General features: G+C 45.1%; 1 protein-coding gene across 1 annotated transcript in view; it reads right to left on the bottom strand.

The window, feature by feature from the left end:
- PLAG1 (PLAG1 zinc finger) overlaps nucleotides 1–26,526 on the bottom strand; it is a 343,813-nt gene that overhangs the window by 89,934 nt on the left and 227,353 nt on the right. The window contains exon 2 of the mRNA XM_086965765.1: nucleotides 10,582–10,715. The gene's annotated coding sequence lies outside the window, so the exon portion shown is untranslated. The remainder of the gene's footprint in view (nucleotides 1–10,581; nucleotides 10,716–26,526) is intronic.

Here is a 26,526-nt window from a genome sequence, read left to right on the forward strand (position 1 = left end):
TTCAAGGAAAAGTCAAAAGTTCTATATCGTATTTCATCACATGTGCTGCAGCCATCTAGTGGAAAATGGATGCTGGTCAAAGTGTTTTCAAGACTGGCTTACTCTTCTCACTTGCTACTAGTGGAGGTAGTGGGAGTTTTCTCCTGGGTATGCAGGGATTGGACTCAGAGGGCCATATGTATCAAGGCTTTTGTGATTCGCAAAGGCCGAAATTCGCAGAATTTCGGCCTTTGCGAATCGCAAACGGCCTTTTTGCATGTTTTGGGATGTATGAAACATTCCCAAAATAAGGAATTGCAAACTTGTGCGATTCCTTATTTTGCCATAGCATTTAGCGAATCGCAATTTTGCGATTCCTTAAATGCTATGTATGTAGCATTTTTGGCTAGCGAATTTGGGTTAAGGAATCGCAAATTACCACCAACTTGTAGTTGGTGGTAATTTGCGATTTCTTGAAAATATGCACAATTGTGCATTTGTGAGGGTGGCATATGACGCACATACATGCCCATTGGGCATGTATGTGCGCCATATGCACACACATGTAATTTACAGGGGTGCAGCAGGGTGTCCTTGAGACACCCCTGCACCCTTGCACAAATTCTCAAATTGCGATTAGCAATTTGCGAATTAACAATGAGAATTATTTGGAAATCATTCCTATGGGCCTCCTGGCCCATAGGAATGCATTGGAAAATATTCCTTAATTGCGAATTCGCAAAATGCGAATTCGCAATTAAGGAAGCATAAGGAATCGCAAATTAAATGCGATTTTGTTCATACATACAATTTTGCATTTCCTAAATAGCGATTCCTTAAAATTCGCTATTTAGGAAATGCAAAATAGTTTGATGATACATATGGCCCTAAATGAACATCATAATCGGCTCTTCTCAAGTGGCTGGTGTGATGCTCAGATGATTTACTGATATTACTTAGGTTTCACGCTCCTCATCGAAGTACTTACTAAATGCATTTGGCAGGCTCCACCTCCCTGTGTGCACTCTCTAACCAAGCAATCTACTACTGTTTTTTTCTTCGTTTTTATCTTCCTTTTAACTACTTAAAGAGGATAATTCCAACCAATGTTTTGGTATACCCAAGCCCCCTACCACAATTATTATTGAACATTGGACAGGAGGGAGGGAATATCAGTAATGGGATGAGAATGTGGCATGAAGTAATGAAAATCTCTAGTAAGCAATCTGGACATTACCTCCTCATCGCATTCCTCATCCAATTCCTTTCTATATGTAAACATGCTAAAGCAGGCAAATTGTGTTACAAGAAATGCCACACACAACATAATTAATTCTATCTAAATCTTTAATTGATAACTCAATGAATATATTGCAGCTTCACAGGCTTGCATGACACCTTTCCTGAACTCAAAACCTTAGTACTACAAATACCCTGTTTTCTTGAACCCAGTTCAACCTGTAGTGATTTACAAAGGTACAAAATCTTGTCCAGACTGATCTGTAATGGGAACACCACCCACACTGCCTATGAAGTTGCCATCCCTCTTCTAGAAAGGGCTTGCTGAAAACCTAGAAAACCATAGATATCACCTCTTTTATCCACCGAAGTGGATAATGAAGACTTCACACCCTTATTTGCTTTTCCAAAATGAATAAACAAGGACTTGGATCTCCTGAATTCCGCTGATCTTTGTAAACTGCCCTGATAACACCCGATAAGTGTAGGAATCCCACTTTTTTTTATTTTTTAATAGAGTTTAATATAGCGCGAACTTGATCCGAATCGGTTATCAGAGCGCCTTACATATCACCAGTTGCGTTACATTAGGACACATTCATTTTTGTTAGGCATGGGGAGATTAAGGGATTTGCCCAGAATCACAGGATGTTCAGCGTCATTGCCGAGACTCAAACCCAGTTCCCCAGATTTGAGGTCGACCCCCTTAGCCATTAGGCCTACTCCTCTCCCACTTGATCTGAATTCAGATTGGGGGGATACAACTAACAGAACTAGCTCCTGAGTCCCCAGAAAATAAAATGAACCTTTGGTACAAAATTAGACTCCACTCTAAAAAAATTATACAATCCTCAAAACATCTCAAATTAAGGGGGGGAACTAAACAAAGTATTACGCTTTCTCAGACTTTATGCAGTAGTTATGGCCACCAGAAAAACAACTTTCTGTGACTGTAACCTCTTCTGATGGTTCAAAGGAAGATTTTTGCTAAGACTGTATGACCACTAGCTAATCCTATTCTGGAAATACATTTTTTATCTTTTCTCAAAATTTCAAAACCCTTGAATAACCTTGAGATCCATCCCTCAATAACAGAGAGAGATCCTCATGGAGAATGAATAGATTTGATAAGCTACCAACTGTAATCTCAAAGTGGAAATTAACGAGGCCTTTTCAAATCCATCCTGTAAAAATGAAGCATGTGATCTAGGGAACAGATATTCGACACAAATTTTTATTAACACACAATTTTGTAAAGGATGCCCAATGGTGATTGTATTTTTGCTGAATGGACTCCCATCTGGATGCCTGTACACAACATGAATCCGACGAAGAAAGACATACATTTCTAAGGCCTTCTCTATCATTCTTCCCACCTCCAAATTAAGTCTTTGAAGAGAGGCTAAGGGTAAAGATAGAGGGGTATATAGATCTAACAGCAGGAACCACACCTGGCCTTTTGTCTTTTCCTTTAGGAGTTAACACCACAGTGTCCTTGGTCAACAAGAACAACCAGAATCAGGTTTGCATCCTTTCTCTGAATCTTTGAAATCAGAAGAGGGCTTGAAAAGAATGCTTACAGCTGGGAAGTGGGGTTCTGGTGAGTCAAAGTATTCACCCACATGGCCAGTGGGTTCCAAAAACGTGAAAAAAATTGAGCATCCAGTGCATCCTCTTGGTCTGCAAACAGGTGTAAAGAAAGGACACCAAATCTCTCACAGATTCCCTGAAAAGTTTGAACTGTTATCCTAGGATTCAGTAATGAGGGAAACAATATGCTTGTAATATCTGCCACCTTACTGCACCTTCCTCTTGGATTCACTGCCTTCAGTGGTACCAGACTGTTCTCTTCCTAGCTCAACATGCTCTGTGCCATTATGGATGCCCCCCCCGAATGTCCTCTGAGAAACACTGAAGCTCCATTGAGTTTGAAGAATATTTGCTTTCTGTAGCTTTTCTTGCTTTCTGTAGCACTATCAGCATAGTTGGAAAAGTTGATTATTCTTAGTATCCTGAGAACCTTTGGACCCAGACTTCTGTTGTCTTGGTGAAAGCAAGATTTTTATTAGAAAAGGGTGTGTGCCTTTAATTTTTTGAACGTTCATAGGGCTACCCGTTTCCGTTATGATACCTAGACTAAAAGTTGTACAGTTGAGTATTTTATATCCACGTGAAGGCTTTTTAAATAACACCTTCCAGCACCTCAACAAACTATATTTCTCCTGAAAGAGGTATTTTCAGAAGATAAGGCTTATCTGCAGTTTCCTTAATTCAATTCCTTGATAAAATTACCTTCTAGAGTTATTATGCCCACACAGCCACCAAGGAAGCTTTCAAATCAAAGGTAATGTCTGATAAGTACTTGGATTGAGTTTATATGTTTGTGAGCAATTGTGCATTTTTACAGAAAGAGAATGGAAATATTTAAAAAGGAGCGTGCTGTGTAAACTGAACAAATCATGCTATCATGGCAAGATTCAACCCAGACTAAGCCCTCTTAAGGGCGGCATCTGTTTTATCTCCAGCACCAGAAATGACCACTTTTTCTGTAAGGAGTTTTGCTGATTAACTAGTTAAATTTCCCAGAAAAGGGTCTCTTCTTAACCTCTGTGGTAGATCCATATCCATCCCGCTTTTCCCAATGGGTTTCGGCCTACCCATGAACCTTGGTACATGCACTCTTTCTGGATCACTTTATTCCCTCTTTAAAAGTCAGTGAATGGCCTCATTAACTGTGAATTTCAGAATTACAGTTTATTAGACTGCCTAAACAATCTCCACTAGTTAATGTTAATCATAATACAGTGGAAGCTGTAGACTAAAGCACATGCAGAAAATCAGACTTTTTAATACTTCCTTTTGAATGGACTTCCCACTAGGTTCTCAGGACCATCTGACAAGACCAAGAAGATGAAATAGAAGATGGCGATGAGCAACACAACTGGGGAAGAATCTGGTTTCACAGGAGAAGGGCATCTACACAGACTTTCTTGCTGTCTCTGTAATATCTCTCCAAGAATCTGTAACACCATCTGAAATAGTTTTTCAGACATGTTCGGAGAGTTACCTGACCTCCCTAACTTCTCCCAGAATCAACCAGATTCCCAGTGCTAGATGGAGAATTGGACACGTGCTTCTATTTTTGTTAATGAGCTGTGGCACAAGTGAGCACAATCTAAAATCTATATATATACGAGAGCAAAGGACCTCTTGTTTTTGGTAGGCTTCACAATTTACAATAACAAAAAGATGCATACTATTAATCGAAAAAAAAATAAAGGATAAAAAAAAAAAGTCTCCCTTGAAAAACTCTATACTTGATTAAAATTATGTTCTTTCGTAGATTTATACAATTTTGTTTCAGGCACATCCTGGAACACTGTATAAACACTGCCGACTTATCCTTCCCCCATAAGTAGAAGCCTTCTATCTTTAGTCAGATTGTTACCAGAAGATCCACTGAAAAAGCATACCTTTTGTTTTTAATAACTTCTCATTAACTATTTTACATACCCTAAATTACATATTAAGGTAAGTAATTTAGCCTGGAGGGGCTTAAGTATGTGCCAAAATATGGAAACAAGTGTTTTCAATAAAGTATCTTTTTTGATTTAAAAAAAACTAAGTCAGATGCAGAAGGTTTGCTGTGTTGCGAGCACCCTCTTCCCACCTTTGAGAAATTAACAGGCAGGAAAAAAACATACTTTTTACACACTTTTCGAAGTGGTGGTCGATAGTTCCTTCTTTTGCACTTTCTAACTTCTTACCATTCATGAAAGAAACCGGTATGAAACAACGGGGAAATTTAAATTGTTACACATATCTGAAAGATAGAAGAGAATCGGAATTCAACTAGCTGTCATTTGTGCGGATCGCTGGTGGTTTTTCCAATAAACTAATCCTTGAAATAAAAAAATGTGAATGCAATGGGGGAATAAAATTGAGAGAGGCAACAAGATTTTCATCAGTAGCTTTTTAAAAAGGCCAATTTAAGAAAGTAATTTACGGTTACATCTATCAGAATCTCCCCATCACAACCATACATGGAGTTTTAGGATGTAGAAAAACCTGTGATACCCAGCGTCAATAATAAAGATGTGTCTTACAGTGTTTTGTCATTGTGTACTGTCCATTCATTACTTGATAATAAAACATCTAATGAATAAAAATTGCTGATGAAGGAAAGCAAACAATTAAAGAAAAAAACAGAATCAGTGGTGGCTGGCATGTATTTAGAGTGGTGTATTTAGAGTGGTGAGGTGGGGAAAATACAGGCGGTATTAAAATAATAAAATAAAATATAACACTTACCTTTCTAACTTGCTGCATGATGTCCTCCTCCCTGGGTGTCTTCTCTCCTGGAAGCTCCGGAGCAGGAAACTGCACTACCCACCAAATCCTTGCGCTGCTCTCATGCTGCTAAAAAACACAGCAGCAGGAAAGAAGCATCAGGATTAGAGTGAGCGACCTCTTTCGGTGCCCTTAAGACGCTGGAGGCCTGTGCTTTCTCTAACACAGCTCTCTGAGGCAGATGGGTTAGAGAAGTTTAAAATGTGCATGTCTGGCTGGCCATCACAAGACGGCCAGCCAAAGGGACATGCACACTTTAAACAGCAATTGCCCCACCCCGACCTGACACTCGGTTCAGGACGTGCTGATAAAAAAATTAAATGGTAATAAATAAACTTTACCATTTTATTTTTCTACTGCTCTGGGGCATTTTTTAATTTTTTGAATGTGGGATGACACTCTGCTCTCACGGAGGAGCCGCTACTGTCCATAATCTGAGCTTACGGATAGAAGCATTCCTACCACTCTAAACGTTTAACTACTCAATGCAAAAAGACTCCGAGCTAGTTTATCAAAAAATAGCTTTTGTGTCCATCCACCTACAATAAGAAGCAAACAATATACAGAAGTTCAATATATAATAGTCCATATACGACCACACAGTGCTCCCACACTTCACCGGATAAAAATGGAACCCCCATGTGTAGCTTGACAAGACAGACAAACCACAACGAAGGAAAGGGCAACAAAGATGAGCTATTAAGGTTCATTTTTAATATGGGTGCTGTCCACCACAATGAGTTCCCACACTTCACTGGACAAAAATGATACCCCACGTATGGCTGGGCCTTTCGTCCGGACAAGAAAAATGCAACCATGGGAAGGGCAACAAAGAGGAGTTGAAAACATCCATATTTGGAATGGCAGAGAGTTCCCTTATTTGGCCTGGGGTTGCTGGCATGAGGCAAACCCAGAACCCACAGTAAAAAGACAGCTAATTAAAACAAGAGTGTTCTCACCTTTCAATAAAGGAAAGCATTCAAAATTACAGGGAAAGACGTGAGTCCTACCACCTAAAATTCCCAGGCTTCTCTCAATCAAAAGGTTTACTCCATTATAAATAGGTGGGTTTATTAACAGGGCCAAAATGCCCCAAACTGCAACCAAGGAAAGGGAAACAAAGATGATTTCAAAAGGCCCATTTGTGGGACGATGGATAGCAGCTGTATTTGGTGCAAGAGTCACCCGGCACCCAGGGACACCTATCAATCCGAGGCTTTATGAAATCTAGAGACCTAGGGAACTCAGACGGGAGGAAGCAGCTTGAGTGGATCCTACTACATATTCCTACCAAGAACCCCCCTAACAACATCAAACAATGGCAACACAGCAATTTCTTTTCAGTAATAGTTTGATGACTTAAATCTTAGGGCCCTTCGTTGCGAGCACCTAGTTGACCTTACCGAACCAGGACATTTAAGACAATTAGAGAAATCGGAGAGCCCAGAGTGGTGTGGCATGCGTGCATCCCACCACCTTTTCAAAAACTTAAACAACATCATTTGTCAAACCTGTGCTTAAAAGACAATTTACTCTTTTTCCATTGGGGCTCGCTGTAGTATTTGAGCTTAGAATTTGCACTTTCATAAAATAATTCCCCTTTCTTAGAGGACATGACATTTTGGTCTGTTCATATTGGTCAAAATGTGCTGGGTGCCATTGCATAAGTTATTATGATTGCACATTTTGAATGTTCCAATCACTGATCTGACAATTTGGCATATATGTGACGTGCTGTGTAAGCATTTTGAACCCTTAAAAGTGCAAAGAACAAAACATTTTTGATTTGTCAAATGTGGTATGGAAAATAAAGACTATGGAAAAGAATATATCAGTATGTTAGAACAGAAGCTACTATTTTAATTTGTTTTTGGATGAATCTAACATGAGCTTACTTTGCGTCTGTTAACTCTCGTTTTTGATTACAGCTCAGTTTATTTTTTAGGGTTCTGTTTGGATCAAGAATTTATCCAAACCATTAGACACCTGATGGCAATACGCTGTCTGCTTAGCATTGTCTCCACTAACCAGACCGATCCTCTGATTCAATTATTCTGCAAGCTAGCCTCAAGGTGTGCTGTACTTTAGCCTCTATGGCCCATCCTTGATTTCCGTTCTATGAAATAATGTTGGCCTAAAAAAGATAATTTGTGATGAAGGAACTGTTTTAACAAGAATGTCTGTCTTCGTCAATCAAAAAAAATAATTGTACTGACATAGCTTGTGGTCAGACGCCTGCGAAGGTTGGAAAGCTTATGCGCAGGATAGGTCTGTATGTATAGTTATTTATGCAGCAAGATTATAAAACAAACCTCTATGCACAATCAACATTTCAAACAAAGCGGTTTGGACTAGGATAATACAGATTAGCTGCTAGGGCGGCTACATTTCAGTCAATCATTGGAGAAGTGTGGCTCAATGATTAGAGCGGCAGACCCTGATGCGGAGGTCTAGCCCGGGACCAGGGTTCAATTCCCCGGGGTTCAATTACCGACCTCGGCGAGTCTTGGGCTCAAAAATTCCACGGACCTGATAATTCTCGCCTCTGTGCCTATTCCAATCATGGAGTCCCACTTTGCAACTCTGGGCAATAGCTTGCTTAATCTCCACAACGGCCCCCACAACGCTAAGGATGCCTGGCCTACACCTTGGGGGTGCCCAGGAGTGGATGCCTCACAGCGAAAGCCAGAATGGGTTCCACAGCGGTATTCGTACAAGCGCCTTGAGACCCTTGCGGGTGAGTAGTGCGCTATACAAGTATCAATTTACATTAATCAGAGCAAATGCATGTTTTACCAGCCGAATAAATGGCCTGCTCCAACAGCAAGAAAAAGTTGCACTTGTAGGTCTGGCAGTCCCTGTGTTTCCTTTACAACTCACAAATCTCAAAACAAGAACTACTGTAATGTAATGCTGGCCAGTGTACTGGAGCCCACCTACCGACACAAGCCCTCCCTGCCTGCTCCGAGAAGAGATCGCATACAGCAGCCCTACATTCAGGACGTTTATCTATGGAAGCAGTCACATTTTTCGAAATATATTGCTGCCAAATCCTGCTTTGGATTGTTTGGTCAATTGTTTCAAGTAAGTAAATACTATTAAAAACACACATTAAGGAAAGCTCACTATTGGAAAAGTAACTAACAGAATATGCTATATATGCTGTCCAGTGTTGTTGATAGGCTTGCCCTAAGCTCACCTGCACAAACTATACTTCAATGAGGACATTTGTATACACGATGATGGAATTTCTCACAATCTAGTAATAGACGAGAACTTGGCTTTCTTTTGGGGTAACATTTGGTAATGGTTAAATGACTGCAAGGCCAATTAAATACGTTTACAATATGATTATTATTCTAGAATGTGCTAACTGCTAGGGAGAAATAAACATACACTATATTTGCCTCAAACTCAAAACTACACATCATCTTTCCACAAAGGTTTGGAAAGGCAGACTTGTAGACTAGATGAGTAGATTAGGTAGTCAGGTTGGTAGCTTATATAGACGTTAAGTTTAGATAAGTAGGTTACAGACAGGCAATCCAGGCCGCACGGTAGTTGGAGGTGGTAAGTCATGGATCTCCATATCATGAAAAACACTTGAAAGCAAGTTTCAAACAAGGCCCAAAAATCATCTTTAGCATATTCTATTGATCCATATTTTGCTTGTGAATTAATTTAGCCAGAACAGGCAGTAGTTCAGGAAGTCTCCCAGGTTACTTTGTTGTTTCTCAAGAAAGGGGGCTAGTACGTGCTCTCTCAACTATTGTAATACACGCTTTAGATATATGGAGAAGGTGTTTAGATAGACTAGGCGAGAAGTACTAAATAAAAACAGTAACAAAATTATTCAAAATGTCTGAGGTGTTTTGGGGAGGAACTCACAACAAAAAATTTGAAACAGAGTAATACGGTGCAAAAATTAGACAGATTGGAATTGTACAGGAGTGGCAAATTCGGCTGGGCACTGACATGGTGGACCCTGAACAATTACAGTGCAAGGATAGGTTAGGAGACAGGTACTTATTTAGTTTATGCAACTTGTAAAGTTGATGAGATTTTTTAGGATGATGCATGGAGGAATTCCATTAGTTCTGTTTTTGTTCAGGATGGTGAAATCAAGTCAGTTATACACTTCTGCATTGTAAACATTTTGGGACTAGAGAAGGCACAGTAGTGCAGAATTAAGTAGATGTGAAAACATGGGTCATGCGCTGTATGGACACGTGAAAAAGTGCATCTTAATTTAAGATACACCTAACAGAGGGTGTTAGTCTTTAACCTTCTAGGACTGGTTGGTGGTGAAACACTTTGTAGGATTCTAGTCTTAGCTATACTGAATCATATTTAAAGCCTTTACAGATTTAGTATTTAAGAGAGAACGTGAGATAAGAACACTTTGTTTCTAAAAGCAGGCCCTTGAAATAAGAGAGTCCATTGAAGATCACGTTGCTGAAGGCTGGCTTCTAGATCTAAATAATCTCTTGAAGAATGAAAAAATCCACTTTTCAGATGTTGGTGAAATTTGAGAAATACTAACCGGCATAGCCCTCTTTTAATGAATCAAGATTATGTATAATGGTTCTTCCTTTTTGTCTTATAGCTCCTTTTGCATCGTAGCAAACAGATAAGTGAGAGCTATGTGTTGTTGGTAATCCCCGTTTAGAATGCAAGCATTAACATAATAAGGCCCAGTTACCACTTCACCAAGCTGTCTGAAGGTCAAAGATGTTGATGGTGTACTGGCTATATTTTGGAAATGTAGTAACATTTTAACAGAACAAATATATAAATAAAGTGGACGTCTTTTGATATTACATGCTCCTTTAAACCATCTCAATAGTGTTTACTTAGCTAACAACAGAGGTCTATGGCTCAACATACTTCACTACTTTCTCAAACAAAGACTACATTTGCTTTTGTACAACTGTCGAAACAATAACGATTTGGCCAATTAACACAGGTTTAAGACATGCAGAATTCCATGTCACAATGTGCACATGTGCATACTTAAAAAGGTCTTAGCAGCCTCTCTTCAATGTACACCTGGCAGCCCAATACACATCTTCATATTCTCCAATCAACCAGTCCCGCTGACTTTTCTTGGAGGACCCCCGAATCTAGCATCTTCCATTTTGGATGGTCTAAAAAAAGATAAAGGAAGAACATAACTTAAAGAACAAGGTATTCGGATAGAAGTGTTTACAATGCAGAAAAATATCTTCCGACTTTTGCACTCATTTACGCAAATCATTAAATAAATCTAATAATTTACATATATGCAAACTACCTCTGCACTTGGTATTCTTAAGTAAAAAACAACAAGTACAGTGCCTTCAACCAATTTTACCTCCTTAGAGAGATTGCTCTTCATATAACATTCCATGTCACAAGTTGTCTGTTCAAACGGGCGAATAGTCTCCCTATTGGCCCTATAAATGACAGTGCTGCAGACCCAGCTGAAGGTACCAGGAGAGCCGAAAGGCTGCCTAGCAATGAAGTGGGAGTGGGAAGGAGTCTGACTACTTGGGTGAGTCTGGATTATCCGAGCGTGTATACCACGTGATCCTTGGGTAACCTCTGTACAAAGCAATAGGGAGATGACACCATAATGATGAGGTTTAACCACCTTTGGCCCTATTATAGATAGGGCTCAATTTTCCTGTTTGCACCAAAGAGCCCTTAAAGCAGGTGCGCCGGGTGCAAACAGGGAAAGTGGGCCCTATTATGTTGAATGCACTGCCTTAGGGCAGCTGCAAACTCACGCTGCCCCTAGGGCAGTGCATTCAAGAGAAATCCTGAGCAGCTGTTAAAACGCTGCTCCATGTTTCTCTGTGCAGGTGGCAACCCGCCTGCACTTTTAAGGGAGATTAGAGATACCCTTCCAGACAGGTGCAGTGAGCGACTGCACCCACCTGCAAGGGGATGTCTGGGAGGGGAGATCCATGGGACCCCCATTTATCCCTCCCAAGGGCGGCCTTTGGGAGGTACACTGAAAGTGTGCCATCATTTTGTGGCACACTTTCAGAGCACCTTCTAAAGGCATTTTTGCGTCTTCAAGCACGTCGGTAATACGGTGTGGGAACAGAGGCAAAGGGATTGCCTCATTTTCATGGAGTTCTGCCCCTATGTAAATAAGGGAGGGTCCTCTAATTATATCGCTAGCGCTACATGTGCAGCAGTGCTACCCTGTATTACAGAAGGGGCCGCACAAGCATCTGTGGCCACTTTTGCAGGCTTGAATGCTTGCCTTATATGCAGAAAGTTCAAAACAATGATGGACATTATTATGGAAATGGTGACGAAGTTTGAAAGCCCTGAAACACTGGCACAAATGTGATGCACTTGTGCAAAGCTTCGAGAAGCTTTGCACTAGTGTTCACGGTTATAGTTGGCAATTGATTCATGATAGAAGGGCCTGCTATAATCACTAATTCAGAATGGCTTGTCGTGATTATGTCTGGCCATTACCTGACTGGAAGCAATGCTTGGGAAATTGGTGAAATCATTATCACAGAAACTAACCTATTTTGCACAAATATAAGCAAGGTAATAACACTATTACCGAGGTTGTAGAACCAGCTAAGAAACTATGGTAAAGTCTACAATACTTCAATAACAATTGTTTTCCAGTGTTGCCAAGTCAATAGAGATACTTGTTTAATATCCTTACTCCTGCAGCATGCCACATTTCTCTAAATGTTGGCAGATTATCAGAATTAGCATAACAAAGATATATTGAAATTATTTGATTCCTTTTTGGACAGTGTACATTAAGCCAATCCAAAGTCAGCGCACTTTACACAGAAAAATATGTGAACATGGATAGAAATTAAAAAGTGTATAACAGTATAGTATGCAACAACTTAATTAGAATTATCAGAGTTTTCTTTTTTTGTTTTCAAACATTTCTGTTCAGTTTCCGACATTCGTTACACATAAATTCTTGTAAACAAATTAACGTTGTATTGATGCCTATCCGTGTCAGGCATGTGCATACCAGGACATTCAGCACTATAATGAGGTGTATCCATCTTTTACCTGTGAGGAGCGATGGTTAATTTTCACAGTATTTAATCAGGAAAATGACAAACTACTAACGATAATAAAATAAACATAACCATGACGAGAAAAAAACACAAGATTTTTCTCATCCTAGTCTAACGTGGGATGCCTCGAAAGGAGTTATAGAGTCAGCTCGACTCAGCTCCCAGACTCTTACAGTTTCCATATGGTAAGCATGGTAATTAGGATATTATTCAACTTATGCCTTCCATCCCCTCATTTCGTGGGAGCAGTTGGTTCAAAAATAGCGCCCTCCAGTTCTACGATACAGAAAAAGGGGTGGTGATGAACAGAGTGTCTGAATTAAGCAGACCACTCTTACCCAGTCCAAAGATCAGGGCTTGATCCATCACCGTTATTTATCTCACTGCACCATCCCAGCTCAGAACCTGGCTATATGCAAATCAGTCTGTCCCTGGCCCAGTGCATCATGGGAACAGGGCAGACTAAACTACCAAGCCAATTCTTCACCAGAAAGGAGACAAGCTACCGGGGACCGGTTTCTGGCATTTCAGCCGTCTTCGGCCCGGCTTGCTTGAATCCTGATGGTGCAGTGAGAAAGGGACTCATGTCTGAGTATACCCTGCCACACCTATAGTGGCCAAAAACGATACAGAAAAAGGGGTGGTGATGAACAGAGTGTCTGAATTAAGCAGACCACTCTTACCCAGTCCAAAGATCAGGGCTTGATCCATCACCGTTATTTATCTCACTGCACCATCCCAGCTCAGAACCTGGCTATATGCAAATCAGTCTGTCCCTGGCCCAGTGCATCATGGGAACAGGGCAGACTAATCTACCAAGCCAATTCTTCACCAGAAAGGAGACAAGCTACCGGGGACCGGTTTCTGGCATTTCAGCCATCTTCGGCCCGGCTTGCTTGAATCCTGATGGTGCAGTGAGAAAGGGACTCATGTCTGAGTATACCCTGCCACACCTATAGTGGCCAAAAACGATACAGAAAAAGGGGTGGTGATGAACAGAGTGTCTGAATTAAGCAGACCACTCTTACCCAGTCCATAGATCAGGGCTTGATCTATCACCGTTATTTATCTCACTGCACCATCCCAGCTCAGAACCTGGCTATATGCAAATCAGTCTGTCCCTGGCCCAGTGCATCATGGGAACAGGGCAGACTAAACTACCAAGCCAATTCTTCACCAGAAAGGAGAGCTTGGTAGTTTAGTCTGCCCTGTTCCATGATGCACTGGGCCGGGGACCAGACTGCATTTGCATCTAGCCCAGGTTCTGAGCCTGGATGGTGCAGTGAGATAATACGGTGATCAGATAAGCCCTGACTATATGGGACGGAGCAATTGGTCTGCTTAATTCAGAACACTGTCATCACCACCCCTTGTTGTTTAATTATTTTGTCCACCATAAGCGTGGGAGGGTATACTCAGATGCGAGTCCCTTGCTCATTGCACCATCAGGATTCAAGCAAGCCGGGCCGAAGACGGCTGAAATGCCAGAAACCGGTCCCCGGAAGCTTGTTTCCTTCCCAGTATAGGAATTGGCTTGGTAGTTTGGTCTGCCCTGTTCCCATGATGCACTGGGCCAGGGACAGACTAATTTGCATATAGCCAGGTTCTGAGCTGGGATGGTGCAGTGAGCTAAAAAACGGTGATGGATCAAGCCCTGATCTTTGGACTGGGTAAGAGTGGTCTGCTTAATTCAGACACTCTGTTCATCACCACCCCCTTTTCCGCCCTCCAGTTCTAGTCATCAGGACTGTCAAATGATTCTTGTACCTTTCACCAGGTGTCTGCAATGAGTTCATGCATTACCTAGCGTTACTCAGCGCTCAAGGAGGCACCATCCACCATCCCCCATTTCATAACCTCCTCGTTCCATCTAAAGAAAGGTGAACCTTCAGGGGACCTCTAGTCAATTGCTACAGCCAGTCTGGCTATCACTAAGGCTAGACCAAGAAATCTGTAGCCCACTCTTCACTTTTAGAGAGGCTAAGCAAACAAGTTTCTGCCGTGAGCCATCCTGTTCTACACAACGCATTCTCTAGTTCCGAGGTAACTGCTTGCCTGAAAATATTACTGTCAAGCAGCTCCATGTCATGTGTGGCAAGTTGGAGTCACCAATTGTTTCTCATCAGGGGCACTTTGACGCAGTGGTGGCTCCTTAACCAAGGAGGAGGAGCGTAGCCCTACTGCTTTTAGCAGTGTAAAAAAAGGAAAAATAAAGCAACTTTGTATGGTGGGGCAGCTCTCAGAGCAAGGACAGGAGTGGAGTGGTTTGCAATCCCTATGTGAGCATGAGTGCTTGGCCGGCTCCATCGAGCCTCCCAAAACAATCACACACACATACTGAGTTTTCCATGAAGGCTACATTACAGCCTGCGTGTGAAATCTGGAAGCCTAGGAGCTTCCTGTTCCTGCGTCATGGCTAGAAGGACAGAGGAGAGGCAGCCGTCTGTAAGGTATGTTAAAATTTTCTTTTTTTTAACCCCACCTCCCAACACCGCTGCTGTCCCATATCAGCCGCTACTGGTGATAAGTGGCGTGAACACAGTTGAATTGTGAGAATTTAAATCTAGTATTTCTAGATACTTTACAGGGGGGGCTATTACAGTTCCCCATTCCTTATCCCTCATCTCCTTCCAGTAAGACATCAGGGCGGTCATGTTGGTAGGTATTAATCCTATACTGCAGGGATTTATACAGCTATGACACAAGCTTACGACCTCTCCCATATAGGAACCCACTGTAGCGAGGCAGCTAAATATTAGAGTTCATAAACTGAGGCACCAAGTACTCCTTCTCACACCGGGCGTCGCAGCGAGTGTATCGATACTCAATGTCTTACCTGATCCAGGATCTGCTGTCCTAAACCCAGACTATGGGATCCACATTTTGGAGCTTCACGAAGCAATATACCAGTCGCGGAAGCATCGCCATTTTAGACAGGTCAATTCTTACCATTATGGAGAGTTGCAAAGAAAGGCAAAAATGAGCAGAGACTTTTAAGGACCACAGTGCCCATTCCAAGTTCCCCTGATAAGTGTATTAATTCCTATGATATACTTTCAAGCCTTGGTATTTAAACATAAGGGGTTCCCATTAAATTCCCAAGCGAGTCACTGTCAAGGGAACATACAGCACATGTCCCAGTTCAGTTTGTACAGAGTCCCGATACCATACTCATCTCCTTAAGGAATATCACACTCTAGCAATAACCTTATCCGTGCCCCAAATAAACAGGAGTATATCAGCTTTAAGCAATATGGTATGCACTGTGCCCTGCAGCAGGATTCCTCCGTCTCACCCCTCCGTCCTTAACACGCTAGCGACCTCTGATCCTGCTCGCAGGAAGGTCGCTCCCCACGCTGTTGCACGGCTCTGCCTGCATTGTTTTTGCCTAATCTAATATTTTTCCCCTGTGCCTAACTTGCTTTCTTGCCCAGATTTGTATTTATCCCTCTGTGCCTGTACTTGCTTTCTAGCCCAGACTTGTTTTTATTCCTCTGTGCCTGTACTCGTTTTCTTGCCTAAACTTGTTTTTCCTTCCTGTGCCCAGTTCTCCCATGGCTCCCGCCTGTTTTTCCCGCCGCTGCGTCCCTGCAGTCCCATTCGCCGCCCGCTCCCCCCTCCCAGCCTCCAGCCTCCCACATCCCCTCATATGGAGGCCGCGCCTAAGGCACACCCATCTGCGCCCGTCCACGACTGGACCGCGCCCAGCGCCAGGACCCCTGGACCCTGCAAATGCCACAATGCCCGACACCGCTACGATGTCAGAACCCTTCATGCACTCAACACCGGATTATCACACACCTGCTTCCTGGCTGCCCCGAAGCGCAACCACGGAGCTTTCACCTGCCGGAACTGCAGCTTCATGAGCATCCGCCCCACCATGCTGTCTATCAGGAAAGACCCCAACCACCTCAGATGCATCCTTCTCAACACCCGCTCCGCCTGCAAACACGCTGTTGAACTCTGGGACCTACTCAACTCAACCTCCCCAGACGTCGCCTTCCTGACGGATACCTGGCTGAACCCCGCCTCGGCACCTGACATAGCCATAGCCATCCCGGAAGGCTACAAGATCTACCTCAGGGACCGCACCAACAGAGTAGGAGGAGGAATCGTCATTGTCCACAGGAACACTCTCAGAGTCTCGACCAACACCGACGACACCCTCAGCACCGCCGAACACCTGCACTTCCAGATCCACACCGACCCAACACCACCCTCAGAGGAACCCTCATCTACAGACCCTCCGGACCCAGACCACAGTTCAGCGACTCCATCGCCGACTTAGTCAGCACCCACACCCTCGCCTCCACAGACTACATCCTCCTCGGGGACCTGAACTTCCACCTCGAGAACAACAAAGACACCAAATCCACCACCCTGATTGACAACCTAGCCAACCTTGGACTCAGACAACTCGTCACAACACCCACCCACTCCACCGGTCACACGCTTAACGCCCCCATCTTCTCGGCAAGCCCCCACGTCTCCTTCAACCACACCACCGAACTCCACTGGACCGACCATCGCTGCATACACTTCACCTTCAAGAAACCCACCACACACCACCGCACCCAGCAGATGCCTCGCCGCTGCTGAAGCAAAGTCACCTAAGACCAACTAACCACCACCCTCGCCCAGAGCCCACCCGCCAACCCCACCGACACCGCCACCCAGACAGTGGATCAATGACTGCACCAACACCCTCGCCCCGATCAAGACACCATCCAACAGTCACACCAACAAGAAAGCCAGCTGGTTCACTGAAGACCTCCGGGCCTCCAAGCAAACCTGCTGAAAGCTGGAGAAGATCTGGCTCCATGAATGAACACAGGACAGCCACGCAGCCCACAAGAACGCCACCCACAGACACCACCACCTCATCAGATCCGCAAAAAGGGCCTTCTTCAAAGACCGCCTAGACAACAACGGGCACAACAGCAAAGAGCTCTTCAACATCGCGAAGGAACTCTCCAACCCCAGCTCCAACACCAAAGACGTCCCACCCTCGCAAGACCTGTGCGACTTGCTGGCCACCTTCATCCACCGCAAGATCGCAGACATCCACAACAGCTTAAACGCCACAACTGCCCCAACAACCACTGAGACCTCCCCACGACCACCATCCACACCAACCGCCTGCTCTCCTGGACCAACATCAACGACGACGACACCATCAAGATCATGAACACCATCCACTCCGGATCTCCGTCAGACCCATGGCCACACCACATCTTCAACAAAGCCAGCACAGCCATCGCACCCCATCTCTGGAAAGTCATCAACCCCTCCTTCGAGACAGCAACCTTCCCGGAGAGCTGGAAGCACGCCGAGATCAACGCCTTACTCAAGAAACCCAAGGCGGACCTAAAGGACCTCAAGAACTTCCGGCCCATCTCTCTGCTCCCGTTCCCGGCAAAGGTCATCAAGAAGACCGTCAACCAACAACTGACCAGCTACCTTGAGGAGAACAACATCCTGGACCCTTCCCAGTCCGGGTTACGCAGCAACCACAGCACCGAGACTGCCCTCATCGCCGCCACCGATGACATCAAGTCCCTGCTGGACAACAGAGAAACGGCGGCCCTCATCCTCCTGGACCTGTCAGCCGCCTTCGACGCGGTCTGCCACCATACACTACGAACACGCCTCCACAACGCTGGGATCCAAGAGATGGCCCAGGACTGGACCACCTCCTTCCTCTCCGGCAGAACACAGAGGATCCGCCTTCCCCCTTCCACTCCGAAGCCACAGAGAGAATCGGTGGCGTACCCCAGGGCTCATCCCTCAGCCCAACTCTGTTTAACATCTACATGGCACAGCTCGCCCACGTCGCCACGACCTCAACATCATCTCCTACGCCGATGACACCCAGCTGATCCTCACCAAGGACCCCCACAACGCCAAAACCAACCTTCACGAAGGAATGAAGGCCGTCGCTGAATGGATGAGGAACAGCCGACTGAAGCTGAACGTGGACAAGACGGTGGTCCTCATCCTCGAATCCACCCCTTCGGCCTGGGATGACTCCTGGTGGCCGACCGCACTGGGAACCGCTTCAACACCCACTGACCACACACGCAACCTAGGGTTCATCTTCGACTCCACCCTCTCCATGACTGAACAGGTCAACGCCATTTCCTTCTCCTGCTTCAACATTCTCCGTATGCTCCGCAGGATCTACAAGTGGATCCCCACTGAAACGAGAAGAACGGTCACCCAGGGTCTCGTCAGCAGCAGGTTGGACTACAGAAACGACCTCTACACAGGAGCCTCGGCCAAACTCCTGAGGCGGTTCCAACGCATCGAGAACGCCTCTGCATGCCTGACCCTCGACATCCCTCGCCTCAGCCACATCACACCCCACCTGAGAGACCTGCACTGGCTCCCGGTCAACAAGAGGATAACCTTCAAGCTCCTCACTCACGCACACAAGCCTCTCCACAATACCGGATCAACGTACCTCAACAGACGACTCCGCTTCTACACCCCCACCTTCCAGCTTTGCTCCGCCGACCTCGCCACAGTCCCCCACTTCCTAAGAGCGACCTCCGGCGGCAGATCGTTCTCCCACCTCGCCGCCAAGACCTGGAACACCCTCCCCATCCACCTACGGCAGACCCTAGACCTGGTGACCTTCAGAAAACTCCTCAAGACCTGGCTTTTCGAGCAGTTGCAGCATTCCCCACCTCAGCGCCTTGAGACCCTCACAGGTGAGTAGTGCACTTTACAAATGATATGATTGAGTGATTGATTGCTAGCATGGCATCAGTGGAAAAAACGGTCTGATTCCTCTGAATATTTTGTATTGGGAGGATATACAGTAACCTGTTCGAACTCTTGCCCATGCATCCACATATAATAAAGTGACCACTTGTCCCACACGATCCCCAGGGCCATCACTGCACACAGATAGCCCCATACTACCATGTCAAATGCCTTTTGTAAATCAATTGACAAGATTACTGCACTAGGATAACTCACATAGCTCATTTCGGAAAGGACTCTAAAGAGTCTCCTAATATTTTAGTGACGTACTTCTATTAAAAATGAAGCCATTTTGGTCGCTATGAATTCGGGTAGACAAGAAAGAGAAGAGGCATTCTACTATATCCTTATAAGGATTTTATAACCCAAATTTCACATAGAAAGGGGCCTATATGATGACATGCCTAGGGCCTCCTGTCGTAGCTTGGTATTGATATTATCAGCACCTCCCTAATGGTGTTGGTAGCATGCCTCTTTCCATCGCCTATATCTCTGCTAGTTATGGTGCAACCAACGACGCATGAGTCTGGTTAAATTCAACTTGGCGAACCAACCGTGCCAGAATTTTGTTACGTGCTGGATTGAAAGTGCCCCCTTTTTTTCCGCCTCAGTTATAGGTCTGTCTAATGCTGCTCTAGCATCTGCTGGTATGCATGTGAGTCGTTCTGTTCAAGAATGCCTCAATTTCCCCTTCAGTAGCCTGCTCATTAGCAGTATCAGAGTTAATCAGTAATTCTTGAATTCTCTTTTCACCTATCTTGCCTAGTCTTTAGCGCCGAGACACATATAGGTAGTTGTGTGCTCTATAAATTGAATAAACATAAACAGTGAAACAAATTGCAATAGTGGGATAGTACTACTAATATAATATTTCAAAGGTGAAGGTGCACAAAATAACCTGAAAGAATTATGTTCAGCGAGAACACCAAAGGAATTAGAGCAAGGAACTAGGAATCATGCTAATATCAGGGTCATTTTTTGAGTCGAGGCTAGCGTTGCAGCGCATGCGCTGCTCGCTTTGCGAGGCATGTAGTATTCAGTATAGTGGGGAAGCCTTGTGGAAGCTCCACCCACTCTCCGCTCATCTTTTTCATAGGCTTAGGTCCTTAATGTGGCCTTCCGATTGGTTTTAGGCTTGTTAGTCCTTCCTCATGACTGCCATGTCCTTATTTGTATCCTTCCATGGCTACTGACCCCTTTACTCCAAACACTATTTTATTCCCTGTCTCCCCCGCCCCCCTCCCGCAGTCTGTGACTTTTCGGACCCCGTGCCATCTTGCCCGCCCATAATCCTGTTTCCAATGCAATAGGTCTCGCATAAATGCGAGTCTTATTACATTGCAAATGCTTGTTATCCTCTGTCACGCGCTTTTCTAAAGATGGGGGTTATTATAGAGATTGGTTCCATTCTGACTTTTTTCATTTTGTACATTCATTTGTACCAGCCCGCGGCTGATATTAAGAGCATTAGCACAAGCACAAATCTCTGCCGCCCGCTCACGCTCTCTCACACACACTCAAGCATGCACACTTTCGTTCACACACACAGTCTCGCTCACACACACTTCACAGTCTTGCTCCCACACACTCTCACTCAAACGCTCTCTCTCTTCTGAATTGTGCCACCTCTGTCACGTCTCACCGGAGCTGCTTTTATTGTTGTATTCTGCTTTTTGCAATGCTCCAGACAGGCAGATCCGTTGATTTTATTAGTAAATTTTTTTCTTTTCCAATGTATTTTTCATTTTGTGATAAGACGTGCGGTTCTGCAGGAAAAAAGATTCAGAATATGGGAGAAGCTTGCATTTTCTTACAGTTATTAAACAGCGCACGTCATCAACCATGTAAGATATTTGCACAAAGAGTAAGTTATAGGCGTTAAATGCAGCGTTCCGGATGCTCGAGTTGCTCTCTACAGATGTTAACAGCAGCATCTGCTGAATAATAAAAGGCCATATAGGTTTCAAGATATATTAGAGCACGAGCATAGCAGCAAGTATGTGAATAGAGCAGACAGGCGAGTTTGGGAGCGCATTTTAAGAACAGTAGTTGAAGTCTGTAAACTGAATGAGAAAAGCCTAGTGTTCGTAGTACTGAATTAAAGGTACACCTAGCAAAAAAAACAAAAAAATACACAAGTTGAGGTTGGCCATTATGGTGTATGGAGGTAGCCAAGGCCTGTGGATGTCTAAGCTTACCGTGCCAATGACACATGGGTACACTGGGACAGAAGAGGGTTGGTGTGTGTACACAAGCAATATGTATACTGTTAGGGGGCATATGGGCTTGGTATCTGGATCACATGGTTTGTAATCTGACTGTGCTTGAGCCATCGCCATCACAATAAGAATCCCAAAGGAAAGCGTATGGGGCTTGAGCCTGCTCCGTGACTGGGTTCTCCCAGATATTTGTCTGGGTCGTGAAGAAGAGAAGGGGCATGTTGTGTGTGTTTGCCTGGTTATTCCTGACTAGAAGAGGGAAGTATGATGCCTGTGCTTGAACATTTTAGCAGCAAAAGCTAAGACTGGCCCGAGAGGAACACCCCATCTGCAAATAGGGGGTTCATAAGTTGTGCATACCCTAGCTGCAAACATACTTGCATGTTGGTGATTAAACCGGGTGCTGTAGGCAACCTCTGCAAAGTAGATGAATGCATGAGGTGTTGCGAGGCATTTTTACAGGCATGATGCAAGTTCTGAAAAAAAATGAGGGATCACCTAATTAGCACATACAATCCAGGAAGAAGGCACATGAACTGAATTGACAAATATAGCACCACCCGCGCCGACTTTAACAGGGTTGTTTTGCCTACCAGTCTATGCACCCTAATCTTCTATGTATTTAATTACGGAGCGCTCTGCATAGACACCTATGCAGCAGTATGTTTCCGCATCCCATGCTATATTTTTCTTTTACCTCTTAATTTTTTAGAACTTGGACTGCATCCTGTGCAAAGACCTGTGATTTAAGTAGCCACTGCTGCTCACAGCTTCATTTCTTAACAAGGTTAACTCCACTTAAGCATTTCAAAATTTGTGTTGCACCATAACATTTTAGATTATAGGCTCTGGTTTTATGAGTGTTCTCTCCCACTACATTATCTACGGTTTTAAACTAACTTGCACGTTCTGAAATCTGTATTCCAAAAAAATACATTGTGTAGATGAGTTTAAAAGGGGAGCTTGGGGGCAGCCGAGCGCAGGGAGGTCTGTCCACCGGGCAGATTGGGAGGGGCTAGGCTGCCAAGGCAGGCAATTTTGTAGTTTGTGGCAGGGTTTGGAATTTGGGCTGTTTTTGGGCTGTAGCCCAATTATAGTCCAATTGTATAAAGGGCTCTTCATCCACCATTTTAGGTTTTGGTGACCTGGTGGCTGGGACCAGGATAGGGTAGAATAACATTTTGTGGTAGGTAGGCAGCAGTTTCAATTGATATTTTGTACTAGTGAGGGAAGATTATAACGTATGCAAGGCGGTGTGTTTGTTATCGCGGGGCGTCTTGATATATTGAGACCATGTGAAGGGAAACCGGCGCGCCCTCCTTGGGGCATGTCTGCGGGGGTGGCGACCGCCGTCGCGGCCTACTTTTTGTCTCCAACAGGTCCCTAGTTGAAGGGGCGAGTACAGGGGCCGCTCTTATGCTCGTAGAGCGGCCCCCGCTATGCTTACCGAACCGGAGCCTCGCTGTCAGTCGGAGGCTCCGGCGGAAATGCTTGGGAGCAAGGTCAGGGCGGGCCGCGAGGCAGCGGGTAGCACATCAGTGGCCGGCCAGCGCAGGATTGTTGAGTCTGCTCGGGGGGTGGCGACGTGTCTGTTTTAGGCATCAGGAATTCTGCAGCAGAGGAACACCATGGAAGATCAGACTCTGCAGAGCTGGGAGCAGCTTGCTAGCGCCGAGGAGAAGGGAGAGCGGCACACTTGTTACCAGTGGGGGATCCCGGCGCGGCCGGCACAAACCGGCCCGAGCGGTCTTGATGGGCCCAACACCTGACAGACCTCAGCGGGTCAGGAGGAATACAGGAATAAGCGAGCAACAGACGCTGGGGAGGAGCGCCAGGTGCAATCAGAACCCCCTCGTGTGGGGGGGGGGGGGGGGGGAGCGGCCCAGTGGGGGCTTGCATGTGGCGTCACAGGTTGAGTGGCGCGATCAACTGGATTCCGAGGAACAAAGCCTTGAAGAGGCGAATTGAGAGATGAGGAAATAATGGGGGAGGGGTGGCGGGGTAATGTCTGTCAGTGTTTTACAGAAGGGTTTTGGAGACTTTAAAGAGGCCAATGTGAGCGGAATTACACAAGACATTGGCAAGGCGAACTACAGCAAGATGGGCACCGTCCTTGGAGCCAGGTAATGTCAAGGGCAGGCTGGGAAAGCCAGTGACTTTGTCAATAGTGACGGGGTAGAAGTGTCGGGAGAGGGGGGTACGCCGAGAAAAGGCGGGTATGTTTTAGTTATAGGGGTGGACACCGAAAAAGAGGGTCATTTGGCAAAATCTGAAGTTGTAAGTAAAAAAAAAAAAAAAAGATACGCAGGAAGTAGACCAAGGCACGTTTAATGCTGGCAAATAAGGAACGAATTTGGAAGAGTGAATATGTGGCAATACTAACATTATTGCACAAGGAAGTGCGTGCTAATGAAGGGTCTAAAGAAAAGGAATATGAGTGGGCCAAGCGGCCGAGGGTGCCAATGACCATAGAGAATTGGAAGGCTGCGTTTATTATACGCAAGAGTGGGCTGTGGGAAATACCTGGAGCGCTGTGTACCATTGTTCAGGTACATGGATGTGATCAAGTAGGCACAGATTACAGGGGGAGGTATGCTTGAGCCCAGAATGATGAGGAGGTCAGGGCACGCATGGCCTGGGATCCTGAGGAAAAATGGGGGAGGGGGAGTTAGATACTGATTTGGGACAGCACACTATGGGGGCGTCTAGAGCGGGTAAACCATCTTTACGGCTAGCGGGTAACCCATCTTTACGGCTAGCGGGCTCCCTATAGTTACCGGCCTTTTCAGGGGAAGCCCATCCGGGGAGGGGTGGGAAGCACAGGGAGAGGGTAGGTGGGGGCAGGAAGGTCCTGTTGGGATTTCAATAAGGGACTCTGCACTCGGGAATTCTGTAGGTTCCAGCACGTGTGTTCACAGTGCAGAGGGAGACATGCTTTGGGCAATTGCTTCAGTGCTGGTGGCAGTAATCAGCTAGGGGCCAGCAGTGGCACCACAGGGGGAATGGGCAAGGGGTAGGCAACAGCAGCATTTTTGCGGGGGGACGGGGAGCTCGGGGGGGGGAGGGGTGTTAAGGGGTTTTGGCCAAAAGGGCTGGATCAGTTGGTCGCAGCATTACAGGGGTATGACATCCAGAAGGCTGCCAGGATTCTAGGGGAAGGGTTTAGATGGGGTTTTAGCTTAGGGTATAGGGGCCCACAGCACACAACGTGGGTAATAGTAAACAAATACAACAACAAAAAAACTTCAATACGCCAAGTAACATAGAGAGGTAGGCCACGAACAGCAAGACAAAGAAGGGAAGACGGCTGGGCCTTTCAAAGATCGTCCCATTGCAAATCTAATTGTGTCACTCATTGGGTTAGTGTCGAAAAAGGAGCCAGGTCACTTCAGGCTCTAGTAACATTTGTCATGGCCAGAAGGCAATTCTGTGAATGATTTTATCGATGAAGGAGAGGCAACAGTTTTGTACTCATCGATTGATGTGGCCACGTCACTTGTGGTGACGGCGGGCGCAACGGCACAATTGGTGAAATGCAGCATGAAATCAGATTTCTGTTTGATACCAGTCCACCCAGATGATTGGGATCTTCTGAGCATTTATTTCACTGGGAAATGGTATGTGGACAAAGCATTACCGATGGGCTGTTTTTGGTCATACATAATATTTCAGTGATTTAAGACCTTTTCTACAAGGGTTGACATGGCCATGTCACTGGCGGTGACCATGAGCGCAACGATAAAAAATGGCAAAATGCGACATAAAATAATAACGATGGGGATCCTTTGGGCATCCATTTCAATGGGAAATGGTACGTGGATACAACATTACAGATGGGCAGTTTATATCTCATGTGCATTATTTGAGTGTTTTAGCACATTGCTACAGTTTTGACGTGGCCATGTCATCTGTGGTGACCACTGTCGCAATGGCACAGCTGGAAAAACACGACATAAAAATTAGCTTTCCGTTGGCTTCCAGTCCACCCGGATGATTGGAATATTCTGGGCATACATTTCAGGGGGAAATGGTACGTAGATAAAGTATTACCAATGAGCTGTTTATGTGTCAGGTGCATTATTTGAGTATTGTAGCACCTTCCTACAGTAGTTGTTTACAAAGCGCAAGGGCCACAACCTAGTGACACATTCTCTGGACGAATTTTACTTTGTTGGCGCCGCAGGATCCACGGAGTGCCAGGATGCCCTGGAAAACTTCAAAGAGCCGATGGGAGAATTGGGGGTGCCGTTGGCACCCAGATAGATGATGGGCCCCAGCACGGCACTGGCATTTTTCTAGGAATAGAGATTGATTCAAGTTACGCAGGCACGCTTAATGGAGGACAAGAAACACAAATGCTGGAACTGCTTGATATTATGCTGGCTCATGGGAAAGTGACAGCCAAGGAGGTATAGGTCTTGTTAGGTCATTGGAACTTCGCATGCAGAGTAGTGAGGGCAGGGAGGACTTTCTGTAGGAGATTAGGACGGGCACTGGTGGGACAAAGACCACCTCATCAATACGGGAGACTGTCAGCAAGAGTAAAAGAGAAACTGAGAATGTGGAGGGTACTTTTACAGTTTTGAATGGGATTGCACTTGCAAGGGATTTAGATTTAATATGGGAGGTACAGACTTCCTCTGAGGCGGCAGGCAGTAAGGGTTGTGGCCTGTTTTGCCAAAGGAAGGGGTGCGCATTGCCGTGGCATGCACAACTGAGAGCTGGAGATAGGGGTATTGCACTTCTAGAGTTGTCCCCTTTGGTAGTGGCAGTGTTATGGCAGGGGTCACAGCTAGCACACAGTGAGAGTTACATTTAGAGTAGGCATATTGGAGGTGGTAGAAATTGTGAACCGGCTGTTAGCAAGGGACGACCAGGGCTGAGGTTGTTAACAGTGTTTCCCTTAGGTTGTTGGCAAC

The sequence above is a fragment of the Lissotriton vulgaris genome, chromosome 4_1 (assembly GCF_964263255.1).
Source record: "Lissotriton vulgaris chromosome 4_1, aLisVul1.2, whole genome shotgun sequence".
NCBI classification, from domain to species: Eukaryota; Metazoa; Chordata; class Amphibia; order Caudata; family Salamandridae; genus Lissotriton; species Lissotriton vulgaris.